This window comes from Pundamilia nyererei, unplaced genomic scaffold, assembly GCF_000239375.1.
Source record: "Pundamilia nyererei isolate P.nyererei 1_Seehausen unplaced genomic scaffold, PunNye1.0 scaffold00210, whole genome shotgun sequence".
Classification (NCBI taxonomy): Eukaryota; Metazoa; Chordata; class Actinopteri; order Cichliformes; family Cichlidae; genus Pundamilia; species Pundamilia nyererei.
Window position 1 is genome coordinate 570,198 of NW_005187611.1, and position 27,075 is coordinate 597,272.

General features: G+C 42.8%; 1 protein-coding gene across 3 annotated transcripts in view; it reads right to left on the reverse strand.

The window, feature by feature from the left end:
• The window catches only part of plxnb3 (plexin B3), a 92,587-nt gene that overhangs the window by 30,924 nt on the left and 34,588 nt on the right, over positions 1 to 27,075 (reverse strand). Inside the window, exon 1 of one of the 3 annotated variants that reach the window (XM_005747987.1) lies at positions 23,684 to 23,824. The exons of 1 other annotated variant lie outside the window; for it this stretch is intronic. The gene's annotated coding sequence lies outside the window, so the exon portion shown is untranslated. Of the gene's footprint in view, positions 1 to 21,684; positions 21,895 to 23,683; positions 23,825 to 27,075 lie in introns of those variants that run through there. One more of the 3 variants, XM_005747988.1, reaches the window with a different exon arrangement.

Sequence of the window (27,075 nt, forward strand, 5' to 3'; positions counted from 1 at the left end):
GTGTGTGTGTGTGTGTGTGTGTGTGTGTGTGTGTGTGTGTGTGTGTGTCATTATGAAGGGATAAAGCAGGTTTATTTGTACTGTAAATCTGGGCATTTTAACACAGGAGTCTATGGGGGCTGACTCGCTTTTTGAGCCAGCCTCAAGAGGCCATTTGCACTACAGTTTTTGGCGCTTCTACTTGGACTTCATATCTCTGTCCCAAGTGGTTGCCACATGGTTCTATCCAGTATGTGTTGGAAAACACGCCTGTTTAGATACTCAAAATATGGAGAGAATGCACACAAACAGCTTAGCTTGTCCATCGGTGTAATAATGTGTAAACATTTTCAGTTCAGATATAATCTGTTTTGATTTTCATTTTTACCTTATAAAGAGAAGCCCAGGGGTTTTCTTTGACTGGTATTTTGAGATAGTGGGGCCAAAAAAACTCCCAAAACTCGAGCAGAACCACGCGCAGGAGGAACTGTTTGGAAACATTTTTGCAAATCTGTATATTTTTTGCTTAAAGACAACATCAAATAATCCTGGCAAATATCCAGTCTTTCAAACAACCATCAGGTCTAAATCAAACCGCAGCAGTTAGAAAAGCCAAATTCTATCCATGACAAAACTCACAGTTATGACATTTGATCATCAAACTCCCAATAAAATGGTTTTTAATCTCCTTTTTTTAACAAAGGTCAGTCAGATTAATCTTGAGCACTAATGTGACCAAAGGTTTTACCACAAGCCTCAGAATTTCCTCTTTCAATCAGTCGTCTTTTTCTCGACAGCAAAACAGATCTTTAACTCTCATTTCCACACAAACAGCCAGCGCATATCCTCTTTTTAACAATATTCCCAGTTCGGCAACAAAGAGGACTTTCTTTTGCTTTCTCGACACGTCAAAACAGTCACACATCAGATCTGATTCAGCTTCATGCAAATCAGAGGAAGAAAAACTCATTTACATCTGTAGTCTCAGAAAATACCACAAACTGTGGGTTTTACTGTGCTGTGGCGTGCCTCTGATTAGAGCCTGGGACCTCCAAACCAAAAAATAAATCATCAGGATTTTTCCTCTTAATCCAGCTGGAGCCTGAGGGAGACGACACACCAGGCGTGCACCGATTGTGAAATTCTGGGTCAGTACTGTTTGCAATTTTCAAAATAAAAATCTGCATCCTAGTATATACATATACATATAACACTCAGAGGGTGATTTCAAACAGAAAGCCAGACATTAAGCCCCGATTAACATTGATTAACAGTATTGTTAATACATCACATGTGATGACATCACATAAAAGAAGGTCTATGAAACATGAATTAAGAAGTTGTTTAAAGGAGGAGGTTACTGATTTCATCAGTCGTATCTCCTCAGGCAGGTTGTTCTAAAATCGAGGGCCCTGATAGCAAAAGCACAGTCACCACCCAGGAGGATCGACATATCTGGTATGTATCTCAGGCTCAGACTCAGATGTACCTTTAAAGCGATAAGCAAAATCTTACAAGTTGACTCTATAAGCTTACAGATAGTCAAAGCACAGAAGTCAGGACTGGGGTGAAGCTCTGCAGTCCACCAAAACCAATAAAACCCCAGCTGTTGCATTTTAAATGAGCCAGAGGCGAGAGAGTAACTTTGTGTTTATACGAGTGTGGACAGAGTTGCAGTAGCCAAGCCTGGAGAAAACAAACATGGGGATGACTTTTTCCAGGTATGACAGTGAAAGCTGTGATTTAATTGAAACAAGACCAGGCGGCTTCTTTGATGTGTGCCTCAAAGCTGAATCAACTTGTGCTCACAAGATCCTGGCAATGGGCTTCACTTATGTGGACCAGGGTCAGGGTAATGGGCGCGGGGCGCGGGTAAAGTTGAGTTGGAAAAAAAAAGAGACTAACATGGTGGGAAACAGCAATTAGGCTCTTAAGGTCACCGAAACTCATGGGAAGGTACACTGCATGGACAAACCTACTGGGTCACCTACACATTACACCTCATCACCATAGAAACCCAGCCATGAAGCTCCTGGTGTGTAGTTTTTGTGCAGCTCAGCACTTGGTAACAACACTCTTTAACTTTTCTGCTGAATTGCTGTGCTTCTTAAACACTTTCCACGTTCGAGTTCAGTGACCTGTTAAAAGTGACTCATTGTAAAGGCAATCGGCATGGCTTGGTGCTTGACTTTATACACCTGTGGATATGAGACTGAAAACATTTTAGTCCACATATCTGTATGTTGTGAGAGTAGCGAAGAAAAAAGATTTAAGATTTAGCTGAATGGAAATGAAATTGAAATGAAATAAAAATAGGACCTAGAATTGAACCTTGCGGTACACCACGGTTAGTGTGAACAGCAGCTTAAACACAGCAGCTTTAATGCGTTTTGTGCCCACCAAAGGACAAACTACAATGTGAACTTCAAGGCCATTTTAAGACACGTTTGACAGCTTCTCCTTCATCCCTTTATCAGATACCTTAATTCAATCACACAAACAGTCTCACTGAATCTGGTTCATACCCAGTGCTTTATAGCAGTGGGCCATGTTTCCATCACTGATACTTGGTACCATTTGCTTGGCACCATGTGAGTATAAGTCAAGTTATTCACTCATAGTAAGCCATAAAAGAGGTGGCTTTATGTGTCAACTGACAAGGTTTTTTCTCTCTCTCTCTTTCATTTGGTTTTAGGTCCTGTGCAAAGGTGGTTAGTTGTGGTTGTAATCGGTGCTCCTGTATAAGAAACACCTCAATGTCAAGCGGGGCCTTTGATGTGGCACAGTCTTATAACCATCCCACAGCTACACAGACACTTTTTACAAATACACTGAGACACTCAGGTAAGGTGAACATAGCTGTAGGGAACACACGACCGAGGTAACAAGGCTGGGAAAGTAAAACTGAATACTAAATACAGAGACAAAGGCTACCAAAATAAAACAGGAAATAACATTATGGGAACAGCTAACACAGAGACGAAGGCTAGACAGGGTACTAGGGAACATGCGGGAGGCAGAGAACTGTAAATATAGACCTAAAGAGACAAAACTGAGTACAAAAACAAACAATACCTGTAACTGGGGATATATATACTAGGAATCAAACTAAACATAAGACCTTATGAGTCCAAATACAAAAAACGATGGGTCAAAGACCATCTCAGACCGCAAAGGTACACCTGCACTTGCCTCAAGGCACACCATTTGGAGATCACTGTTCTCAAAGATAAGAATTAAAACCAACCAAATGCAGTGTCCTTGATGCAAACTCATTTTCCAACAGGGGGCAGTCGCTTAAAATGGCATGATCTACCCTGAGTGTGACAGGCAGATATCAGTCAGCAGGGCTCATATCGGCTGATGTGCACATCCCAGTGCCGTCCTGCCATGAAGAATAGGAACTGGATGTGACAGCTGATTTGGACCTAGGTGAGCTGGTCAGATAAAAGCTGAAGTTGGAGTAGATAAATAAAAGCAGACTACTGAGTGTAACAGTTTTTTAAAAGAAAATGAATTTAAAAAATCTCTGTGCAGCTGGGCTGATGAAGAAAAAGTGAAAGTTTCAAAGCAGCAAGGACAGAAGAGGCTAATCTGAGTTCGGCTAGCCCGTGTAGCTTTCAGCCAACTTCAGTTCGGTCCAAAGCTTCAAGAGGACTTTACACGGTCAGTTTGGCTTCATATCTCTCAGGAAAACAAGATTTTCTGCCCCAGTAAAATTAATAAGAGCCTCTGACATGTTTTACAGAGTGTGTTCCTCTGATACAAAACACTATTCATCTCTCTCTCTCCTGGTTAACTCGTGCTCGCTCTACCCTCCCTCCTGCTGCGTGTTGGTACAGACTGAAACTCGCTGTTTAACTTCCCCCCCAGTGCATGCTGGGAAACAGCCAGTGAGGCCTCGGGACACACAAACACACGGTGCCGAACACACACAGCAAGAGGCACACATGCTTCAACATTTCCATGGTAATACTGATCATCCTCACACACAGTCAGTCTGTATGCTAATCACTTCCTCCTTCAGCCTGATGGGTGGGGAGGGGGGCTTCATCTATAATTCATGCTGCTGAGGAGAGAGAGAGAGAGAGAGAGTTGTAGGCTGTCAGAAAGTAAAATGAGAGGGAGAGTTAAAGTTGGAAGAAAGAAAAAGAGAGAGAGGTTATAAGAAGGACAGAAGAAGGCGAGAGAGAGCGCTGGAGGCGACGGAGCGTTAAAGTAAAAAATGAGGAAAAAGACTCAGAGAGAAAATAAATTCATGTTTGATCTGCTGAATTCAGATCAGCTTCTGTCAGCCTGTCTATCTGTCTCTCTGTTGACCCTGAGAGCTCTGCACACTGCAGCTTAAGAAAGCTCAGGCATGGGAAAGTGCTACGGACACGTCCATGATACCTTTTTAAATAAAGCCAGTCTCCGTCCATACTAACGCGCCTAAGAACATATCGCGTACACCGAGCCACATCTCCTAAGCACAGATGCAGAAGCAGAATGATAAAAGGCAAAGTTGAATGGCAACAGCTGGTGCCAGACATCAAGGTCAGCAACGCCTGTTATTCATCCTGCGTGTTAGTCAAGGCTGATGTCTGTGTTATCTTCTCAAAAAGCATCATATGATAAGAGTGTCACAAATCAGAGTGGAACACTTAGCGCCCCAGCAAACACGTGCGCCTGCATCGCCGTTTCCAAAAGTCAAAGTTTCCGTGAAAGGCTCGGTTTTCAGTCTCAACTCAGCTGCATTTACAGAAGCCTCCACATGCCAGGCGAGCGTGGATGCTCGGTCAAAGCACAGAAGAAGAAAGTACATGAAAATAAAATGCATAGTTTATGACTAGTTGGTTAACCCTTGAATTGAAATTTCTATGTTAATTTTCATGTTGCTCTTATTATACTCATCATGTTTTCAGGATTATTTAAACAGGAGGGCGAGCAGGGTCAGAGAACGAGGCAGGCGTGACTGCAGGAAACCAGAATAGCTCATCATAGATAAATACACTGTAAAAACTGGTGCATTGTCTTAAAATACTATAAAAAATTAGATTTCACAAAAACATCTATAATATAATGCTGTCTATAGTAATATGTCCCAGTGTAATAATAACTAAATAATAACTAAAATCAAATCAGGGATGTGGAGTACATTTACAGCTATAATATATTAGAGTAAACTATATTTCAGTAAAGTACTCGAGTAGATGTACCAAGTTGCATTCCCCCATTGGTCCCATCTCTGTCATGAGGTGGCACATTAACTGTAATTTTAGTCCGGTGGAATTATTCAGGAGGAGAGGACCCCTGAATGAGACAGACAAGCTCATTGTCATAATAATTGCTAAAATAATTAAACCATAATTAGCTAAACAAAAAAAAAGTAAGTTTGAGAGACCACGTTTTATCTTCAACGCTTCTCTTTTCAATGCAATCATTAGCTGTCGTAACCTGTCAGCTGCTGTAAGAGCTCACAGAAGGAGAAAGCAACAAACGCCTTCGTGTTCACTGTGAGCAGAAAGCCAGCATCTGAATTTAATGACAGCCAAAACTCCAAAAATGTGTTCAGGGTATAAATGAAACAGCTATACAGCTGAAAAGTGAGGCGTGATTTACATATTTGTGTGATGCCTCAGTTTCCTAATGACTCTGATCAAAACAAAGCCAGGAAACAGACTGTGCCTGGAAAAAGAGTTTGATCAAGGCAGTTGCTCCCGGCCATCGAGACAGACAAAGATCCACAGTGAAGCAGACGCCCGAGTTTCTCGCTAGATTTAAAGGCAACTTTCCCAAAAATCCTGTTGACATTACACAATTACCACAGATATGTTATTCATATTTATTTTTAGGTAAAACTTTATTATTTAATGATAGTTTGGTAACACTTTATATGGTTCAATTTAAGTAAGCTGTTTAGTATAATGTCTTATGTATTGTATTAAAGCTGTTAAAATATTAATAATTTAATTTAACATATAGAAACTGTTAAAAACTGTATTATGTATTTGCTCATGACTGTGTCCGTTAGTAATGGGTCATGTGATACTTGGGCTGAATTCCTTGCTGTCCCATTTTAACCTGTTAAGCACTCCGGGGCATCAGTTTTTCATGTGCAGGGCTAATAATGTGAATTTTAAACCTACTCAAGCAGTTCTGCAGCCTAAATCTGACCGTGTAGTGAGTGAAAGTGACATTAGAGGACACAGCAACCTACCAATATACCTGAAAAACTATCTGAAGTGTCCTGAAGTGGCCTTCAGGTCAACACTTCGTGTATTTTAAATGTGCTGTACGTGATAATAAAGCTGACTTGACTATAACTACAGGTTAATTAACTCTCATTTTACCGTTTATTACTGATGATTGTTACAAAGTAACTGCTCAGAGGACAGTTGTCTGAAAACTTATTTCAAAACTGGGGGTATTATTAAAAAAGGTCAGAGAAGCCCTGAAACATGCAGGCAAAAACACAAAAACTGAAACATGACCGAGGAGAATCGTTTTCCCTTCCAGGCTGACCAAACCCCCTTGAAGGATCCCCAGAAACTATTCCAGTAACCTTCATGCCTCCTCAGGGGCTCGAGGAACATTTTTACAGGCTTATTTAACCTCCTTAAAAGGCCTGACAATTTCTCCGACAACCCCTGGAAACTTTTCATGCTCCTTTGGAATCACCCCAGGGGCCATTTTCACATCCTCCAGGTCCCCCGAAACTTCTTTTGTGACCCGAGTCCTTTCCAAGGACAGACCCGAGGAATTAGCTGCACTAAAAGGCACCTGAAACATCTTCCATTACTTCTGAACCCTACTCCTGCTTCCTCAAGGACCACCGTCACTTCTCCAAAAGCCTTGAGACCTCCTCCAGGACCGCTAGGACTTCCTCTGCGACCTGGAACTTTGTCTAGCGCTCAGAATTAAACAGCCGTGAAGAACAGGTCCTGCTCTCTGATTGACCGCCAGGTGAGCAGATTAACCTCTGTTTCTGCATCGCAGCTCCAGGTGTTTTATTGTGCTAGTAACCGTGGCAACGGGGACGATGCTGCAGGTGTGTCTGCAGTGAAACACGCAGCAGTTTACTTTGCTAATCGCAGCAGTTTGTACTTCACTCGTCTTTTGTTCCTGCCCTCCCTCCCCTCTCTCCCTTCTCTCTTTCTCTCTTTTTTTAATTTTCTCATGGGTCCTCTCCTCGCCTCGCTCGCCCCCCTTCTTTTCTCCGCTTCCCTCCTCTCTCTCTCTGTATGTAAATGAAGGACAGCCTGCTTTCAACACAGTGAGGTGATGATTACAGGCTGCCTTACCTCAGGCACACACACACACACACACACACACACACACACCTCCACCCCCATATTATCTCTGTGGTTTGGTGCTGACTCTCACACTCACTCTTCAAAGAGACGACAGAATCAGACGCATACACAGCTGTGAGTGTGTTACTGTGTGCAGTTAAATTTCTTGTCTTTGTTCATTTCCTGTCCTTCCCTCTCGGCGACTCCCCTCCCTCTGTGTTTGTACTCGTCCTAGTTTCAGTCTGCTGAGGAGCCTCAGAGCCAGGCAGCTGCAGAATACCCTCAGCACATCAGGGTCCATCCTGAACCCGGTCTCAGCACAACCTTTGGCTCCCGCTTTCTACCTCATAAGAAAGCAGAAATGAGCCAGCCACACCTTCCCGCTTACATTCCAGTGGAGGAGATTCAGACCGCCGTCTTCCTCCCTCTTTACCTTCAGGCAACATTCCAGAGTAGGAAAAATTTCATGCTGATGCATCAACGGCCTCGCAGAGCATCACATGTTCAGCATCATATAATGCAGAGGCTCGTCACATGATCTGTGGCGCCTGAATCTATGCACTGTGTCTGCAGCACTGACAGGATCCATGCAAGTATTCAGTAAAAGCATCTGAAGTGTAACACAAAGTAAGACGCTGCACAATACTGTAATACATTAGTGTCTGCAGCCTCTTCCATCCACCTCCAGTTTTTGGCACACTGTATGTTAGGCACATGTAGCCTGATGGCATCATTATGACTGCATTGTGACATGCCACAAAGGGACATCATCCAGCTCTTTTTACACGCCGATGAAGAACAACCAGGACACGAGAACCTCACAGCTGCTTCTGGATTCACATCTATCACAGCATCTCAATCGGGGAACATCTGCAGACCAACTACAGCTGATGTGGACGTGCCAAAAGCTGCAGTTCCTCTAATGACCACATCACAAAGCTGACTCTTAAAGCGAGTCGATCCCTTCAACTCCCATCTTTAAGTCCCCAACCTAACAGCAAAAATGAGCCATGTTTGTTTCGGTCTGTGGCTGTTGTACACTTTGATCAGCTGCACTGGATTGTGCACTGTGTTCTAATTCACCCATTAAGGCTAAACTGAGGCTTAAAGTTAGGGCTGGTCTGGTCTGTTAGCTGCTCAGCTTCAGTAAAATTCTATTGCTTTATTTGTGCATTAGTACATTTGCATTTTAAGTACACCCTGCTGTTACTATAACACTCCACCAAATCATCCAAATACAGTCACAAATATATGTGCTATGGACAAAACGCTACTATCAAGGTTTCAAAGCAAAATGCAATAATAGAATGATAATACAGCGGTAAGAAAGCAGGAGAGAGCAGGGAGAAGACACGCACTGTCTGCAATATCCTTACGTCATATGGGTCGCCTGCTAATCGGTGGGCTCTGGACACCCCCGCAGAATACACTTAGTGGGAAGGAAGCGCTTTAACAGGAAGAGACCCCTAACAGATCGAGGCTCACCCTTAACCATGTGACGTGTTGTTACAACAACAACTTTCTTGTACAGACAGAATTATTTGCTGAAACGTTTTATAATAACATGAAAAGTATTCAAATGCTTCAGCTGGTAACAACAGTGTTGTGGTAAAAACACGAGAAGTTTCTTTGTTATGAGGAGAAAGCAGGTCAGAGCTGCTGTGGGACAGAAAACGGGAACAACGGCTGATGAGACTCCTAACAGTGCTGGAGGTCCTGGGGACAGGTACACTACAGGGTACAGACACACAGCAATACTACCTCAAATACTAAAGAATGTGAACCACACACACACAAACACTCATGTCGGGTATTCATATCTTGTGCAGACATCTAATTGATATAGTGTTTTCCCTAGCTACTAACTCTAACCATCAAAACTAAATGCCTAACCCTAACCTTACCCTAAACCTAACTATAACCTTATGGTAACCCGGACACTATAACCACATTTTGAGTCTCAAAAATGCCTTCAAACTTGCGGGGACCAAGATTTTGGTCCCCATAAGGGCTCTTGGTCTCCACAAGTATGGTAAACTTCACCTTTTGGTCCCCACAAAGATATGAATACACACTTACACACACACACTCAGAGGACTACCACTTCTCTATGCATTTCCTCTCCCTTCCTTTGTCTTTCTTTTCCTTCTTTGTCTTTTTCTTCTGCTTCGGGATTATTTTGTTGTGTGTTTGGCTTTGTTATCACAGACACACACACACACACATTAAAAAACACTCCCCTGGTGAGCTCATGAATATTTTTTGGTGTTCGAAGAGACGAGGACGGTTTGATATCATCGAGGGTGTGTGACAACTGTGACACACAGACACACTCCGTGACACACACACTCTAAATCCCAGTGGGATTTAGAGTGTGTGTGTTTCTCTGTGTGTCTCTGTGTGCGTGTTATGCATGTTGTCAGCTACTGTCACAAAAAGTCATTTCCCAAAAAGGCATTTTTTATGTCTGCGTGTGAATCATAGAGCTGACTGTACACAGACCTTCATCATCGTCCCCACAGGAAGTCAATTTGTTGCCGTGGTGATGCAGCTCATTGATGTAGAAACATGATGAGATGTTTAAAAACAAACAGCCCATGCTCCGGTGCTATTATTATGGCAGTTACTGTACAGCAGGCTCGTAGCAGGGTTTGAACTCGCAGGTCTTTTAGTATTTGTTGGTAAATGTTTAGCATTTGAATTGAAATAGTCTGCCTCTGTGTCACTTTTTATTCTGCTGCTGTTCAGTACAACATATACACAAGCTGGTAGAACTAAAAGGAGGCCTCGGAAGCATATTACCAGCCAACAAAAACTTACAGAAGGGCCAACTTTGTCAAACTTCTAAACAATGTTGAGGTTTTATTAAAAGGTAAAATGTAAGGGTGTGTCTGCCAAATGAAAAAGCTTCATTTAAGTCTAGAAAGTCACTTCTTTATTTCTGCATCGTTCTCAGATAATGGTTCCTAAAGTTAAACCGTTGAGGCTTTCACTTTGATAGTGACGTCCCACCTGATGTTCTTTAGCTCACTAATCAACAGGAAGCTGTCCAAAGGGGGTAAATGTGAGAAGGTCAATGGTTGAAATTTGGTTGAATTCAAGAGAAGATTACTTTTCACCTTTCACTTCTAAATTCTGACTTACATGTTATTAAAGAACATAATGGGTCAAACTGTTACCTACATATTGTGTCATAGCAACGTGATGCATATCATGTTACTGGGATTAGATTTAATCATATATCTCAATACTTTGTGATACTCTGAGGATTTCTTTCAGGAAATCTGATTGTAAAGAATTTGTCTTATTATAAAGAAAACCTTACTTAATTATACCGTTAGATTTGTGGTCTTTGTATTTGCTTTCATCACAGTTCAGTCAGGAGCACTTTCATCAAAATATTACTGTTATTCGGTCTGCAGTAATTCGTATTTGGTGGAATGGGTCTGAAAAGCATGAAAAGGGGGACCTGACATAAATGTGGGTTGCAGAGCGGCTTGCAGAAGTGTGGGAAGGCTGAAGCAGCTTCAATAGCCCACACTGTCTTAGATTTTTCAATTGGATGTGTAGAAGGATATCAGCTGAGCTATCAGGTCATGTCGACGGCCACGGAGCCGCTGATCTCCCGTCATTACAGCTAAACTAACGCTGTGCTACAACCCAAGAAGGTAGCAACATTTTCCCTGTAAAAGCTTTGCTTGTTATTTGCTAACAAGTGGCTAAATAAGATAATAAGATAAAACAATGATAAGATAATAAGTTGCCACAGACACTGAACATCACTAAGCGGAACAAAGGAGCTTAGTGATAATGACCTTACAGTCATGCGACAGTGGTGTAGTTTATTTTTGTCATTAGAGTTTTATTTTGCCAAATGCATTTACACTCAGAATCCACAAAAACAGACTAATTTCTGTAGATCATCTTTCTAAATAAAGTCTCTTAAGTGTCATAAACTTTGATGCCAAGCAGACCTTATTTTTTGTGATAATCCAAAACCCTGAGGGAAAATCCTTGTGTCGAGGAAAGCAATGCTAACTACCAAGGTGGCCTATACAAGCAAGCTATTCATGCAGAACTGTTTTGATAGAAGTGTGTCGAAAATTTCTCACGGCTAATCGCGTTAGCTTGATGTGGACACAGGACAGAACTGTAGCTCAGACTTTAGTTTTTGTGCAGCAGATGTCTTTGTCTCCGTCTGAACTGTTTTCAGCAGCAGTGGGACTCACTTTGATTCTGGGCCGTTGTGTTCTGATCCGATCTGAATGGAGCTAATTCCTCTTTTTTTTGCACAGACAGAAGAATGGTCCATCGGGCTTTAAACTGTAACTGTGTGCTTTCACATAATCATCAGCTCACACTGGGTCTTTTTTGATGATGACGAGGCTGCTGAGCAGCTATTCCTGCCTCTGTGTCTTTAATCTGGATTAAATCCTGTTTGCACTGACAACACATGTAAACACACTCAGAGCCGAACGCTTGACAGCAGGATCAGATCAGAATAAGAAGAATTAGAGATTCTCCTCAGCTTAATCCCAGACACCAGATCAGAATAATATGTGAATAACAGCAGATTAACAGCAGTTCTCCTGCAGGGAAACAACAACCATCTAAAAATATCTGAAACTCGAAGGAATTAAAGGAGTCGTAGCGTTTCTGTGAACAACTGCAGCTCAAGTTTGGAATTCACATTTCTGCTGCGCATCACATCTTATTCATAAAAGCAACAGTCCAGCAGTCTGTAAATATCTCTGTTCTGAGTGCTTTTGGAACCCGTAAGAACCTGTGCAGACTGGGTTGCAGGTTATGACTGCTTTTCATTGTGCTTTCAAACCAGAAGCTTTTAGATAGATGTCAGTGAAGGCCAGCACTGAACACGAGGTGTTTAAAAGGCAAATATTGACACCAAATATTTGATTCAGGCTTTTAGGTACACGGGTACTTTATTGTCATTCAGTGCACTCCCGCCACAGTATGTGAGCACACTGTGAATGGAAATGCTCAAAGTAAATAAAGCAGTAAGATACTAAGTAGCCTAAACATACATTTATTTTAAAATTCTAGTAATTTAAATATTTTGATATACCTGTTACAGCTTTCTTTCTTTCTGTGCAAGTTAAACTGTTTATGTTTGATTACATTTAAATATTTAGTAGATTGACTCAGACACCTACTGAGTCAATAAAATGACTTTACTGCTTATTTCTATTGTGTGGATCTGTTTTTCTCTGTGCTTGTCCATTACTGCTGTAGGATCCAGACTGAGCATGTAGGCAAAGCTGCAGGTCTGCAGGAGCAAATTACAGACGTTAGCTAAAATACTGCATGCTGTCATACAGGTTGTTTGTTTTACCTTCATGGTAGAAACACTCTGAAAACTCTGACACCATGAATACATTAGGTTGCTGGTTTCATCGCCGTGTCAGCACTGATAGAAGTGTACTGAGGGATGGCCTTCTTATTGTAGAAGGGAAGCTTTTGAAGTAAAGCTATTTTATTGCCGCTCGTCAAAAGTGAAACATCACTCACCATAAATATTTTAAGAACTAATAAGGCAAAAATGAGATCTAAGTCATGGTCTGTGATGACCCCCAACCCTACGGCTTTGTTGTCAATATATGAGTTTTTTTTATTGTTCTCCCATATTGCAGAGAATAAAGCAAATAGTTCTAAGCAACACATCAAGAACTCTTTATTTTAGGGTTAAAACCTAACAGTTGTGTTCCTTCAGGGCAAGCAAGGCAAGGATTACTAGTTTCTAATTTAGCACTACCAAGTTCGAAAAACAAACATCAATTAAAACCAAAGTAAAGCAATTTCTCTACTTGCATCTAACACAGTGTTCTGTCTTAAAGCTTCTGGCTTGTTTGCATTATACCTGTAAATTTTTGCCATCTTGTGGCTGCAGTTGGCCACTGTCTCTGGAAGCAGTCTTAACTCTGCTTGACTATGAGCCACTGAAATCTGTATCGTGTCAACAGCTTTTTCTGGTTGTGTTTGTGCATTGCGGATGAACCTAAACTAACTCAGAGTAACTGAAAGATAAAACAAATCCACAGACTTCTGTTCTAAAATATATATATATATTTCTTTATTCATCACATCCACCAGGTTACAAATAACTTGGTGGATAAACTGGTTTAGTTGTAGGGTTAAAGGTCAAGGTTAGGCTCCTACTACTCCAACCTAACCCTAACTGTGGGGACATAACGGTTATTCAAAGGTGTAGCACTGGACCTCAGTTGCCCTCTAAAATTTTCTGCCTACTTATTGGGTTTCACAGTGAGCACCAAACGTTGAGGCCTCAGAAGTCATCTGTGCTGAGTAAAAGCAACAACTGTGCTTGTGCTGTCAATAGATTTTTGTAATCAGATACTCGCATTTTTTCCTGCTGAACATAAATATTTCAAAAAAGTGGCCATGCAGCAAAATGTTAACTGAAGGTAAAAGGTCGCCGCTGCACTGACAGCAGGACAAAAGTAAAAGGGATTGCTCCGTCCAAAGCTCAGAAAGATCAGCAGAGGAGTTTCTTCTTCTGGACAGACAGAATAAATCCACTCGGCCTCAAACACACATTTCTACACGTTTCTACTGCTCCCTTTCTGCACTGATGTTTGGGGGTCTCTACTTGGTTTTCCACCACAGCATAAAATCTTTAAATTTGTTCATTTCACAGTTTTCATCTCACACTGTGCTCTGCTGCACTGTACTGTACTCTATTGTACTCTACTGTAATTGTTTCTACTGTATTTCAGTGCAGTCCTCTGCAGCCACAGCAGCAGCAGCCTGTTCTCCTCCACAAACTGAATACTGATCACTGCAAACATTAAATATTAATAACTACAAGACTTTGATACTCAAACTATAACACACACACACACAGATGTGTGTGTGTGTTTGAGGGTAAATGTGTGAACAAGTGCAGGGAGGTGATGGGCGTTAATGATATTGATGCTAATTCCATCACTCTAAGTGCAAGTATGTGTGTTTCTGTGTGTGTTTCTGCATCCGTGTCTGTGTGCGTGGGTATGTGTGTGAATATATTATCGCTCCAGCCTCCTCTCCAATTAGCAGACTATGTAAGTGGTTCTGATCAGCAGGAGATCACATGACAGGATTTACCTACACCTCCTCGGCTCGCGGGTCCATCACAGCTACACTGAGAGGCTGTTAACACACCTCAGTGAGCCAGAGTAACACTTCCAGTCCCTGTCGGCACCCCTGACAGGATGCAGCCTTCAGAACAGAAACGATGAGCACAAATGATGTAAACAAATAATCGTTCTCCGAGGAGTGCCTTTTTATGCAATCGTAATCCTCCACAACATAAGACCATCCTTTAAACTCTACACAGTGTCACTCTCTAGAGAGTGAAGTCCTGTTTTAAGCCCTAATATTAGCATTTGGGTGTTAGAAGCAACCCCTAGCAGCCATGTGAGTACTTGTAAAATGTATAATGTGCACTGGTATCACCACTTCTAAATGAGGTGGTAGAGAGGTAAGAGATGGTTTGGACATGTGCAGAGGAGGGATAGAGGATATATGGGACAAAGAGTGCTGAAGATGGAGCTGCCAGGCAGGAGGAAAAGAGAACTACAGAGATTGTTCATGGACGTAGCGAACAAGGACATGCAGAGGTTGGTGTGACAGGTTTGGGATAAGGTGAGGCAGATGATCCTCTGTGGTGACCCCTAAAGCCAAAAGAAGGAGGTACTCAGCACCCTGGAAACCTAAAAAAGGAAATCTATTAAGATTTATTTAACATTGTGAAAGGGGGCATTTCAACCACAATCATGATCTTAATAATGCTTAACATTAAAGGTTAAAGTTGTTTTTGTACCTAAATTTAACAAAAAATGAAAATGATTCTTAAAATGAGTCCATAATGAAACTCTAGCTCCAGTCTCCCAGTTGATTCATGTTTATGGATGTATGGACACATCACACAGACACCAAAACTTAAACCTTTTCTTTGTTTTTGAATTATTAGTACAATTAACCACACATCAAACCATATTATTTGTCAGATAGTTGTACTGGAAATGCTCCAACAGTTGCCATCTTCCCCCCGTTCAGCACAAACATTCAGTGAACCAATGGCGCTAAGGTAAACTCAGCTACAGCTTCCTGTCACTCAAAGTGGCCACTCCCCTTTCTTTAAGCCTTATTAAAAATTTTAATAAAACAATCTCCCTCAATTCCTTTGAAAGGCAAGCTTAGCCAAAGAGGCCTGAACCATTTTTGTGCCAGACTGTAAACATGTGTTCTCTGCTGTAAATTTGCCCATTTAACACAGGAGTCTGTGGGGATCTAATCAGTTTGAAGTCTCAAGTGGCCGTTAGAGGAACTGCAGTTTTGGGCTCTTCTGTTTCTCAGCCCCCGAGGCTGTTTTGTTGGACTGTCCACCGCTCTGCTGGTTGGGGTCCACCGGGACCAGCCCCTCCATCAGATCTAATTCTGCCCCCCAGGCTATTAGACTCCCTCCTGGACCCAATCCCAGCTGAGGACCAGGTGTTTGCCTTTAGACCAGAATGCTGAAAACAAATATGTCCAGTATCAATGGATTAAATGATAATTGTTTAAGGTAGTCCTACCCCTCTCACAATAGGAGCCCAGCTGAGCATCGGGGGTCTTTCTGAGATACAGTGATTTAGTGTTTGGGGTTGACAAAGAAGAGGGAAACAAAGTCATGTTTAAATCTGGTGAAAGTGTCTTATTCTGAACCCTGGACCTGAATTCACCCCAGAGCCTCACCTGGACCCGGGGCATCATCTCAACAAGTCATCTATTCAGCCCCCATAACTGCTGCCGGTAATAATAACTCCTCAGCTGCAGCACTGAGACCCTCTATTAAATCGCACGTTGGTCCAGATTCAGTTGTCATGACAACAAACACAAAGACGAGCAGAAGAAGACAACAGCTGGACGGAGAAATGGTTAAAACGGGAATGAAACAGGAAGTCGACCTCAGAGCGTCGCCGCTGACACCGATAATCCAGTGCGAGCATGAAAGTGACGCATCAGCAGATTCAAACTACCGAGGCGCAAACAGGGGAGAAAAAAAGAGGGCTACATTTTCCTGCATCAGGGTGGAGACGTGTAGAGGAGAAAGAGGAGGAGGTGCAGTTATATTAAAACCGAAACCCTGACTGTGTTTTACAGCTGCTGTCTCTGCTGCCTGCCGCCCCTCCCTCTGTAGCTAACAGGCGTGAACCAGCTTCATTATGTGTTTATGAGAGAAGAATTTTTTACAAGATTAAAACAAGGCTTTGAAGGGGGGTGTGGGAGGCAGAGGGGGGCAGTAAATGACAAAAATACTGTAATAACAGAGAGGAGGAGGAGAAAGAGGAGGGGGGGGAGATCTGAACTCTAATAAACATGGGAGGAAAAAGCAAAGGGAGGAGATTCCTTTATTTAGCAATCTGTTTGATTCCCCACAGAAACAAGAAGATCAGGACGAGAGGAGACAACTGGACCTCCATCATCTCCTCCCGCACCGGAGGACGACTGAAGCCAACGAGCCTCGTGGAGCACAGATTTCCTCTAACAACCTAATTGAATTTCTGAATGCATGAGTGACTCCAGTGTTGAAGTCACTCGTGCAATATATATATATATATAAAAGAAGGAATATGAAAATAAAATGAAGATAAAACACATTAATGGCTGCAAGTTCACCGCTTTTATGATTTTTATAGTCACATTCTCTCCTTTAACATCTCCATAACCATTACATTAGACCTAGTCTTGTCTGAACTGCTCATTAGATCCGTTTTTATTGCTTTTTTATGTCACACTGTTCCCCCTCTTCTGTCTGCTCCAATGGCAGCTTTATTTTTAATATATCATCGTTTCAGTTGCTCTTATATAACCCCCGACTGTGGTAGCTGTAGTGTTGGGGAGTAGTCAGAGAAATGTAATTAAACCCGTAGTTGAACTACATTTCACTGCATCTTGCTGAGCTTTCAGCTACAATCGCAATCATCCCTCAGGTATTCAGATTACTTTTTTAGCATTTTTGTTGAAGTTAACTATTGAATAAGGAGCACAGAAAGAGAGGAATGCTGTGTTAACTCATTTTACCGGTGCTCCTCTGTTGCCTCACTCCCTTCTCCTTTCATCCTGACCACTGTAAAGGCATGCAATCATTCATCAGTCAGCCGCCACCACAGACTTTAACTTCACCGGAGTCCACGGGGGAAAAGAGCGGGCGTTACCCAGCATTCACACAGCAACAATGCCATACATCTCCTGCATCTCAACCTAAAAAAAGCATCGCCACAAAAGTCACCAACAAGCCCTTTGTTCGTGTGCGAGCAACGAAAGCCGAGAGTAAAACACACTCTGCACTGCAAAGACTGATCTTTTTTTTTTTACAAACTAGTTTAGATCACCTTTATCTGACTAGCTTTAGTTAGCTACGCTAGAGTTCTCCCTCAGGTGGCTTTTATGTAATTTGGTTTCTCCCTGTGCAGAATAAGTGGTAGGTCTGCTTTCACAGAAGTTTCCCCACCAGCAGATATCTGGAACAGGAATTTAAAACATTTTACTTCCTCACACAAAGCAGAGCAGATAGCAGATCGGTGGAAATTCAGGTGGTGATTATGCTTGTGTTGTTTTTTGGCTAATGCACTTCATAACTGAGGTGCTTCCATTGTCTGTGTGAGGTCATCACACAGTTAATTAGTCCTGAACGTGCAGAACTTTTGCACAGACTTTTTAATGATATTCATAATTCACCGCACTCAATGGAATATTCTTCAGATAATTGAATTAAAAATGCTCCAAAAGGCCTTCATATTACAAACACAGTGGATTGGTTGAGTTCAGTCTGTAATTATGAAACTTTAGGCATTAATGCAATCTAAACTCTCTGGGTTATAAAACAGTTGCATCCAAAGCCTAAAAGCCTAAAACCATTTTTGTATCAGGCTGTAAATGTTTATTTCTGCTGTGCAGTTTAACATTAGAGTCTAAGGGGAGGGACTTAGTTTTGGAGCCAGCCTCAAGTGGTCATTGGAGGAACTGCAGCTCTTTTTAAGCACTGGCTTCATTTGTGAGCAGAACTCAGGTTAGAGAAGTTCATGAGAAAAGACTGAATTGTTTTCAATGAGACTCAAACACTTTAAAATGAAATTTGTATCAGCAGCCACAGACTCAAAGTTCTGCTTTAAGTAATCGGTAGATGTGCTTCAAACACTGAGTTTCATCACAACTGGGTCTTTGCTGCCAGAGCACAGGCGAACGCGCCGACCATCGGCCAGAATCCAGCTGCTTCGGGCTGTTTTTCTCTTTGGTTCATTCATAACAGAAGAAAATGATCAGAGACTGTCAGCGATGAAACAGTAAAGTGTCTCCGTCACCGTCTGTGCTGCACACACCTGCATCTCTCAGAGTCTCAGAGCAGGAATGCAAAGATGTCAGGTGCCAGACTTCGGCACAAACAGGTAACCACAGAACAAAAGGCCCTTACTGCAGCATCATGTGGACCACAGCACCGATCTGATTGGTTGATCTGTCCCCTTACAGAGAACCGATTCAAGTCATTAACATGTAAACTGGATGCGGTCGCCCACAGAGACGCACGCCGACACATTCAGGCCGACACATCAGATGGTTAGCCTTCCACCAAAGATCAGCTGAACTTCTAGAAAACGTTCAAAAGAAAATTCTGACTGAATGCTCGTTTCCATGCACTGCGGCTGATGGCCGGTGGGGCGAGCAGCAGGTGAAGAAAATTCACCACAGAACCACCGAAGAACCCACGCGGTCGAGGTCATTAAAATGACTCCAATCGCAGCTGAAACAGTGCGAAAGGGAATCAGAAAACATGGCAGAAACAGGCTGTTTCTGTTGGCTTAAAATGACACTAACAGAATCAGGATTTCCCTTCATGATTATCATGGTTTTGGCATTATTGCAGCTATAAAAAAAAAAGCAATAAAGCTGTCAGTCAAATTCAGATTATATTACTATACTATCTGTGGCAAGATAATTAAACTCATAGAACAGGTGCACGGAGGTAATGAGAGTCTGTAAACTAAGTCTAAAGTGTACAAAAAGAACAAATATTTATAATATTTTCATACGTGCATAACTAACACGACCTTTCGGTTGTCATGCCACCGCTAGTCAAAGATTCATCCTAGAACGTGCCCTCGTCCAAGCAACAGCTGGCTGTGTCACCTGACAGCAGCCAACAAATTTGTTATTTACAGAGACGACATCCGTTAAAATGTATGTCGAGAGCAGAGAAATCCAAACTCAGCATTCATTCGTTCAAACATGTGCTTCAGCTCGAAACTACTCTGGACAAAGAACATAAACGTAACCTGCCAGCTCGCTGGCACAAAGACCGTGCGTTGTGCAAAGCCACAGATGTGCAAACAGTGGAACTAATTCCAGTGCACTCCCTATTAAAGGCTGGTGTCTGCCTCCATCCAGGCTGCTCCATCACCTGAACCACATACAGTCTGTCAGTGCAGAAGTTAAATTGTCCTCAACCTGCCAATTCTCTAGCACACATTCCCCATCACACCTGAATGCACCAGTGTGAGAATAACACAGGTAAATGAGTGCAACACGACCTGCACACTCCATCCCAGCAGCTCCCAGCATTTTTATACAATGAACATGCATTAGAGGTGGGCTGCGTCCCACTGCGTGCTACGTGTGAGAAGAGGGATCTCCACAAGGTTAATGTGTGAAAATGGCTCAAGTTAAATTCTTTTTGCAAACCTGGATGATTTACTGACAAACGGCAGCCCTGCATGTTGTTTGTGCAGCAATGTGAGCGCATGTAACAAGTGCTTCAGTTTCACCACCTTTAGATGGGACAGAATTAATCGCCAACCCTGTGGTTTACTCTGGCATGCTGAAAAAAGTCCTTGTATCACACCTCATGATTTGTTTGTCTTTCCACTTAATCAGTCATACAAAAATCCAAGTAGAGCTTTATATAAATACACGTCACCTTTATTTTTGCAGGAGCTATGACCCTCTCTCACCAAAAACATCAAATTCACTTTATCTTCACTTCGTGTTATTAACCTACAGTAATTGTTTGCACACGACCTGCAGCGTCTTCACTTCCCAGTTTAAACACCACCGCTCTAATCCAAACCTAGCCCCGTGACATATTCTCAGAAATAAAGCTTTCAAACAGCTTTCAAGCTTTCAAAAGCTTTTAACCTTTTAAAGGGCTGCCTGATGTTTTCCTAACCTGATCAAGAGGACACGGGTGAAGACCGAGCTTTAAAAAAAACTGTCCCAAACCAGATTTGAACCCAAGTCTCCTGAAACTTGGGATGTTTCCTCCTCTATGACCTGATTCACTAGTGAGACTTTATATTCTTGGAAATGGTTGGATACTTCAGGCGCGTTTACGTGGACACAAAGCGGTCAGGTTCGTGACAGGTGCTTAGAACATTGGAGTGAGATGATCAAACCACAGAGCATGTTACATACCGAGAAATGTCACTCTGTTAACACAGGAAGCCCAAATACTTCAGATGTGACACATTTCTGATGCTGCAGGAAATTTTTCTGCAACGGCAGCATCACACCTTCAGAGCACTCGACTGTGTTTCCTGGCGAAGCTCAAAGTTTCCTCAGTGACTCACTGAAATGTCCTGATGGTTCAGCCTCTGTCTGAACTGACAGACGAGGCAAACGCTGCAGACAGTCGTGCATGCGTGTTGCAGACGGCAGAGAAAACCGAACTCCGGCGAGTTCGCTTCAACATCTGCAAACAATCTGCAGATTATTTTCCCATTTAATCAATTAATTGTTGCTGCTTCCAGTCTGAATCTCCAGCTGTGACGCATTCAGCCACCATGAAAACTCATTAAGGGCATTAAAACGCTGCACTTCATTCAAAGAGCGCGTTTAATATTTATCCCATCACACTGCTCTCAGTTATTGCTGTGCAACCTAATAGTTTACAAACAATAACTACAATGAGATAATAAAATATAAAGATTTATTAAACTAAACTGCAGTTTGAATGTGATTTCACTGTAGAGCTATTAAAATCTGCCCCTCCAGCTACTTTATTACTGACGCATCAATAATAATGAAATATATAAACACAGGAGGGTTTCACACAGCATAACACACACACACACATGAAAAGAAGGATTGTACATTCACTGATCAGAATTCATTCAACTTTATTCATGAGATAAAAAGATAAAAAGGAGTTTTTTAAACACCCAAATCAGGCGACATCATCAAAACTTAATTAGCTTTAATTAATTATTCTGCCAAACTCTGCAACCTTTCGCCTCAAAAATCACACCCAAGCAAAGAACGTGACAAGACCGATCAGACAAATATGGTTAATTATTCTTTGATTCATTGCTTCTGCTGTTTTTGCCACACAGGGCGGGGCTGTTATTGTCTAATGAGCCCATAAAGCTGGTTAACTGACCTTCATTTGTAAAGATGTTAAAGGATCCTTTGAGAAACAGACAGTTTTATTCAGTTATTAACTCGAGGTTTTATTGTCCGGCTCTGTGTGTCTCTCTCGGGGCCCCGCAGGTCCACGTCACGAGCTGGTTCAGTTTAATTAAAGCGCTTCATAAGACGGTACGAGAAGCTTTGCTGTTGTTCAGCAGGTTTGGAGCAGCGTTCACGTCCCCGTGCGTCCTGCACTGTGCGGTGTTCACACATAGAGGGGCGAGTGTGACATAAGTCTGCCTGTCAGGAGTGGATAGCTTGCATGTTTTTGTTTTGATCTTGTTTTTACCCACAAATGTGTTTCACTTTTACTCACAGCTGAGAATCAGACACAAACTTTCTGAGGCTTTGGAAAGCACCGCTGGATTGCCACCTACGTTTTCCATTTGGGCACTCCTCACTGAGAGGGACGATGCTCGCAAGATGCCACGCGTGTTGGTTGCTTTTTGGTTTTTCTGCCCTCACTATTTAAAATATATATATGTTATGACCGGCAGCCCAAACGCAGCCGTCAAAACTAAAACTTAAAAGTTGCTGCAGCTTTCAATGCTTGGGCTAAAATAAGACCCTTCGCAGCATTTGTCATGTAGGTTAATCGATGACAGCCACCAAGAGCGTTTAACGTGATGCTTTAGAAGTGTCCACATGTGATGAGCTGTGAGTGACGGGCCTGTTTCACTCAATCTAAACTGCTTTGAGAAGTGGCAGGGGCTTTGAAACAACAGCAGTGTGTGAGTCAGACTGAGCTGACAGTTCATAGACGTCCAGTTTCTATGCATTTTCAGGTAAAACTGACTGTGTTTAAATCCTGTGACACTTGTACTAACAGGTTGGGGCGGGTCCATTTTTGACTGCTTGCTTTGAAATGCTGCTTCATCCTGAATTTGATGTTTTACTTGTAATTTACTGTAAAATATTTTGTTCTGAATAAAGATTTCCAGGGTTTTACTGCACAGTGTTGTACTTTTGCAGCAATGCTGCATTTTTGCCCTGTGATCGACCGGTGACCTGTCCAGGATGAACCCCACCTCTCGCTTAATGTCAGCTGCAAAAGGCTGCAGCCCCCCTGCCTCTCTCCAAAGGATAAAGCAGGCAGAGCTAACAGATGGGTGAATGGATGGATAGATGGAGACCCGCCGCACTTCTTCTACAGTGTACATTGTCAAGCAGCTTTCAAAGGAAACAACACAACTCAGACACAATAATGAAGGGTTAAGTTACCGATCACTGCACACGGGGGACACTTTTCATTTCAAACTGCAGGATCTACTGTTTCTATTTTATTTCACTGTCGGTGAGTTTTTATCTGTTTCACGTCAAACATTTTTGTCCCAAATGAGACTTCAGACACAGACCATGACCATGAGTCTCTGCTGCAAAGAAGCACACAGATTTCAGCATTACATGGACTCGTGCATCCTCGGGTTGGCACATTTTTAAGTGGAGGGGAGGGTTTTCGTGGGAAATTCTTCCACATCTTAATTGAATAAAGCCCTCAAACAGCAGCAGCTTTGTCACAGAGCTTGACACAGCGGCTGCACCTTTATGCACACAGCGCTGAATAAACTGCCAGCAGCAGGAGGAAGACACAAAAAGATGTTTACAGGGAGATGCTTCACGTTTGTAGCTTCTTTTCTTTCTTGTTTGACATGTCTGAAGTTCATCACTCTGAACACTTTACTGAAGCCGTGACTGCACTACCACGGAATAAAACCAGCGTGAAAACAGAATTCAACAGTCAGCGACACATTTCAGAGCAAAAGAAACACAGCTGCGGGAAACTTCTGCGCACAGCGAGAGAAAGCGACGGTCAGAGTCCACGGCTCTGTGCCACTGATCTGATTCCTGCTCCACTAATTAAATAACGGCGCAATTAAGGAGAGTCAGCTGTCAATCAAAGCCTCCTCTACGAGCGAGAGGAGCGCACAGCGAGGACGGAGTGAGAGAGGGGGAGAGAAACGGGCACTTACTTCTTTCAGGAAACAGTCCGTTTTTCTTTCATTCCTCCAGAAAATTAAAATTAAAGAGGCGACAAGAACTGAAAGAGCCTGAACACCGGGCGAGAGAGAGGGGGAGAGAGGGAGGACGCAGGACTACCAACAGACAGATGGAGAGAGAGAGGGGATGACAGGAGAGAGAGAGAGAGGGAGGGAGAGCAGCCGGCTAGATGGCTGTAATCCCATTATTGTGAACGACACATTGTTCTGAGAGAGAGAGAGCGAGAGACGTTCACAGGAAGCAGGGAGAGAGAGAGCGAGACATTCAAAGAGAGCGGGGAAGAGAGAGAGAGAGAGACCCACTGGGAATAAAAGGGGCGGGGCTTATCTGCCACACTCTTCTAGGTGGTGTCGGAGGGGGCGTGGTCTTATATTAATATTTAATAGGTAGGTTGAAGCGTGAAGTTAGAGAAAGAGAGGGCGAGAGGTAGTAAATCAGAGTGTCGCCACACCCCTGCAACTGTGTGAGCTGCTGTGGGCTGAAGGAGTCCAACCATGAATCCAGCCCCAACATACTGCAGCACCACCTGCAAACTTCTGTTATTATTACACGATCAGACCAGGCGCTTCGACATATTCAACAAGCATGTGAGTTTATGAGAATGAAAAATAATTGCTACACCTGAAAGGAGACCGACCAGCAAAGCTCAACGTTTCTCACACAAACAAGAGTTCTGAGTATTTTTTAAAGTGGTTTAAGTTTTATTTGCACGCGGTTATCGAGACGGCTGTGGCTCTTGTGGTTAAGCTGCTCCGGCTACCCCGGTCCACATGTTGAAGTATCCTCGGGTAAGATACCAAACCCTGAGATGTCCCCAGTGCACCTATTGGGGTGTGTGCATGGATGAAAAAGTGTTCAGGCATGGAGTTGTGCGATTGGGAGAATGAGACGTGTAGTAGGAAGCACTTTGAGTGCTCATGTTGAGTAGAAAGGCACTGATCCATCTTTGTGAGGGTGCCTTTGCACTGCAGGAAAGTTGGACTGTTAAATAGCAGCAAATCAACACAACAGTTGGCCTCAAAGTGCTTTATACTGTAAGGTAAAGACCCCACAGTAGCACACATGACAACTCCTTTACGGAAGTGTTAACACGGGAGTCTATGGGGGTTTAATTGGTTTTAGAAACAGCCTCAAGTGGTCATTGGAGGAACTGCAGCTTCTTTTTTCCACTTCCGTGTTGGTTTCCTTTTCAGCCTGGAGGTCTGCTGCTCTCTAACCGACCCTTTTAGACTTTATGCTTCCACTGCTGTGCAGTAGGATCCATCAGATCGAACTGATGATGAAATGATTTTGCAACAGCTTTGTGATGCAGTTGCATCATTGCTGTTTGTTGCATCCCCCTAAATGGTGAGTTTTATGTTGTCGATAGTCAAGTGGAAGAGGAGACGAATGCTACCGCTAATACATTTGGTGCTTCTTGTCATCGTTTTCTCCAAGTCGACCTCCACCCAGCAGTTTTCTGTGCCCAGAGAAGTACCTACCCCAGAGTAGGCCGTTTGTTCTGCCCCGAAAATAGCAGTAAAAGAGGCTCTTCAAAGGCTGTTCCTGCTGTTGGAACCGGAACAAACAGCCACCAATACATGCAGTGGGGAATTATTACATTATACTTGTTTAGTCAAAACTTTGTGTTAGTTTAAATGAAGTGAAAATGCAAACAGAGCAGGACTGGGGAGAATCTGCTGCTAAATCAATTCGGACTAATCTCAACCAAACCCAGTGGAATCACACACTTTATATAAATTAGTGTTCCAGATATTTGACTGATTATTGATGAGCTTCTCCTGGTCTGTTTTTTAGTTCATGTTTTCTCATGAACAGAAGCAACTTTGTCTCGCGTGAAAGCCGAGCAGCTGCTATCTGAAGTGCATCGTGAATCTTCAGACATCTATCTCTGTTCACTTTGATGCTGAAGAAAACTTAAATACTAAAAGATTCTCAGGCAGAGTCAGAACTTTCTGTGGGTTTCTCGTGGTTTATTTTGGATAGAGATCAGACACAATGACATCCTCAGGAAGTGGAAGTAACACAGAATCTAAACATGCTGTGTGCGCGCCTCAATGTGAGGTATACGTTCTCACTTCTAACACTAATGCCTGCCTCGCACCAAACTTTTCAAGCACTTTTAGTGTCTCAGACAAATTTCCATCGTGGCATTAAAATCCTGACAGTTTTGTGGAAGCTCATTTTGATGGTTAGGTGTAGAGTGAGCATAAAAAAAGTCTTTTTTTTCTTTTCTTGAATGACTGATAAATTCAGATTTCTCTAATATTAATGTACATTTTTCCGACTTGGCCTTCTCTCTGACTAAAAACCGACACATTATCTTTAGACATGACAATTTCCCAGACCATAGCAAGTCTTTTCAAAGTCTTGTAGAGTGTGGTAGGTATAAGATAAACTTCCTGTTCTGCTTACATATAACCTGCAGTTCTCTGATTGAAGATGTTGGCCTCATGTTTCGCTGACAGTCTGAAAACTGCCTTTTCACAACTGGAAACAAATCAAAACCAATTTACCTGCAGGATTACAGGATACAGCTGCCAAAATCTGACAACGCTGGAGCCACTTCCTGTCAAAGCAGGCAGCCGGACGTTATCTGTCCGTGTTATACATGTTATGAGATATTTGAGTCATAATTAACAGGCTCGGGGCTCAGATTTCGCGTGCTTGGGGAACGCCGCCTTCTTCAGTAAAACCTCCTCTGCAGCGAAATGAAGCGTCTCACAGAGAAGGCAGAGTCCCTCTGAGGACGTCTCTCTGAGGATGTCCCACAGCCGACGCGTCTCTTTGATTCTCCTCCATCAGCTGCTGCTGTGGGCGGCCCAGCAATCCCACTGCGAGCCACAGTGCATGATGGGAACCAGCTGCTTAGTCTCCTACATGTTCTCACAGTCTTCAAATTGCAGCAGGTGCTCGTCATTTCCCTGCTCCGGACCGAGGTCGGTCTTATTCATGTCTTTTTGATGTTGTTTGCTCTTCTTTGCTCTTCCTTTGTCAGGTTTTTTGTCCCACACAGAAATGAAATCCAGCAGCAGAGCAACGAGCAGACTCACGTTATCAGATTGGCTCGGGCTCGACACTAAACGTCTCTGCTAAGGTGAGTGAAAGTTTCTGTTTTCTGTCGCCTGATTGGTTCACAGCTGACAGGTCACAGCAGGTGAGAATCCCAAAGTGTTCAGGTCGTCATGGTAACCACCGACTGTTTAATGTGATGAGAAGACAGCGTGAAGACTTGGTGCGTGCGCGAGTGTGTGTGTGTCTGTTATCGCCGTCATCTTATCTGTGACACACACTCTGCTGGTAAAACATGTGTGTGACCTCAAGTTACTCAGTGTGTGTGTGTGTGTGTGTGTGTGTGTGTGTG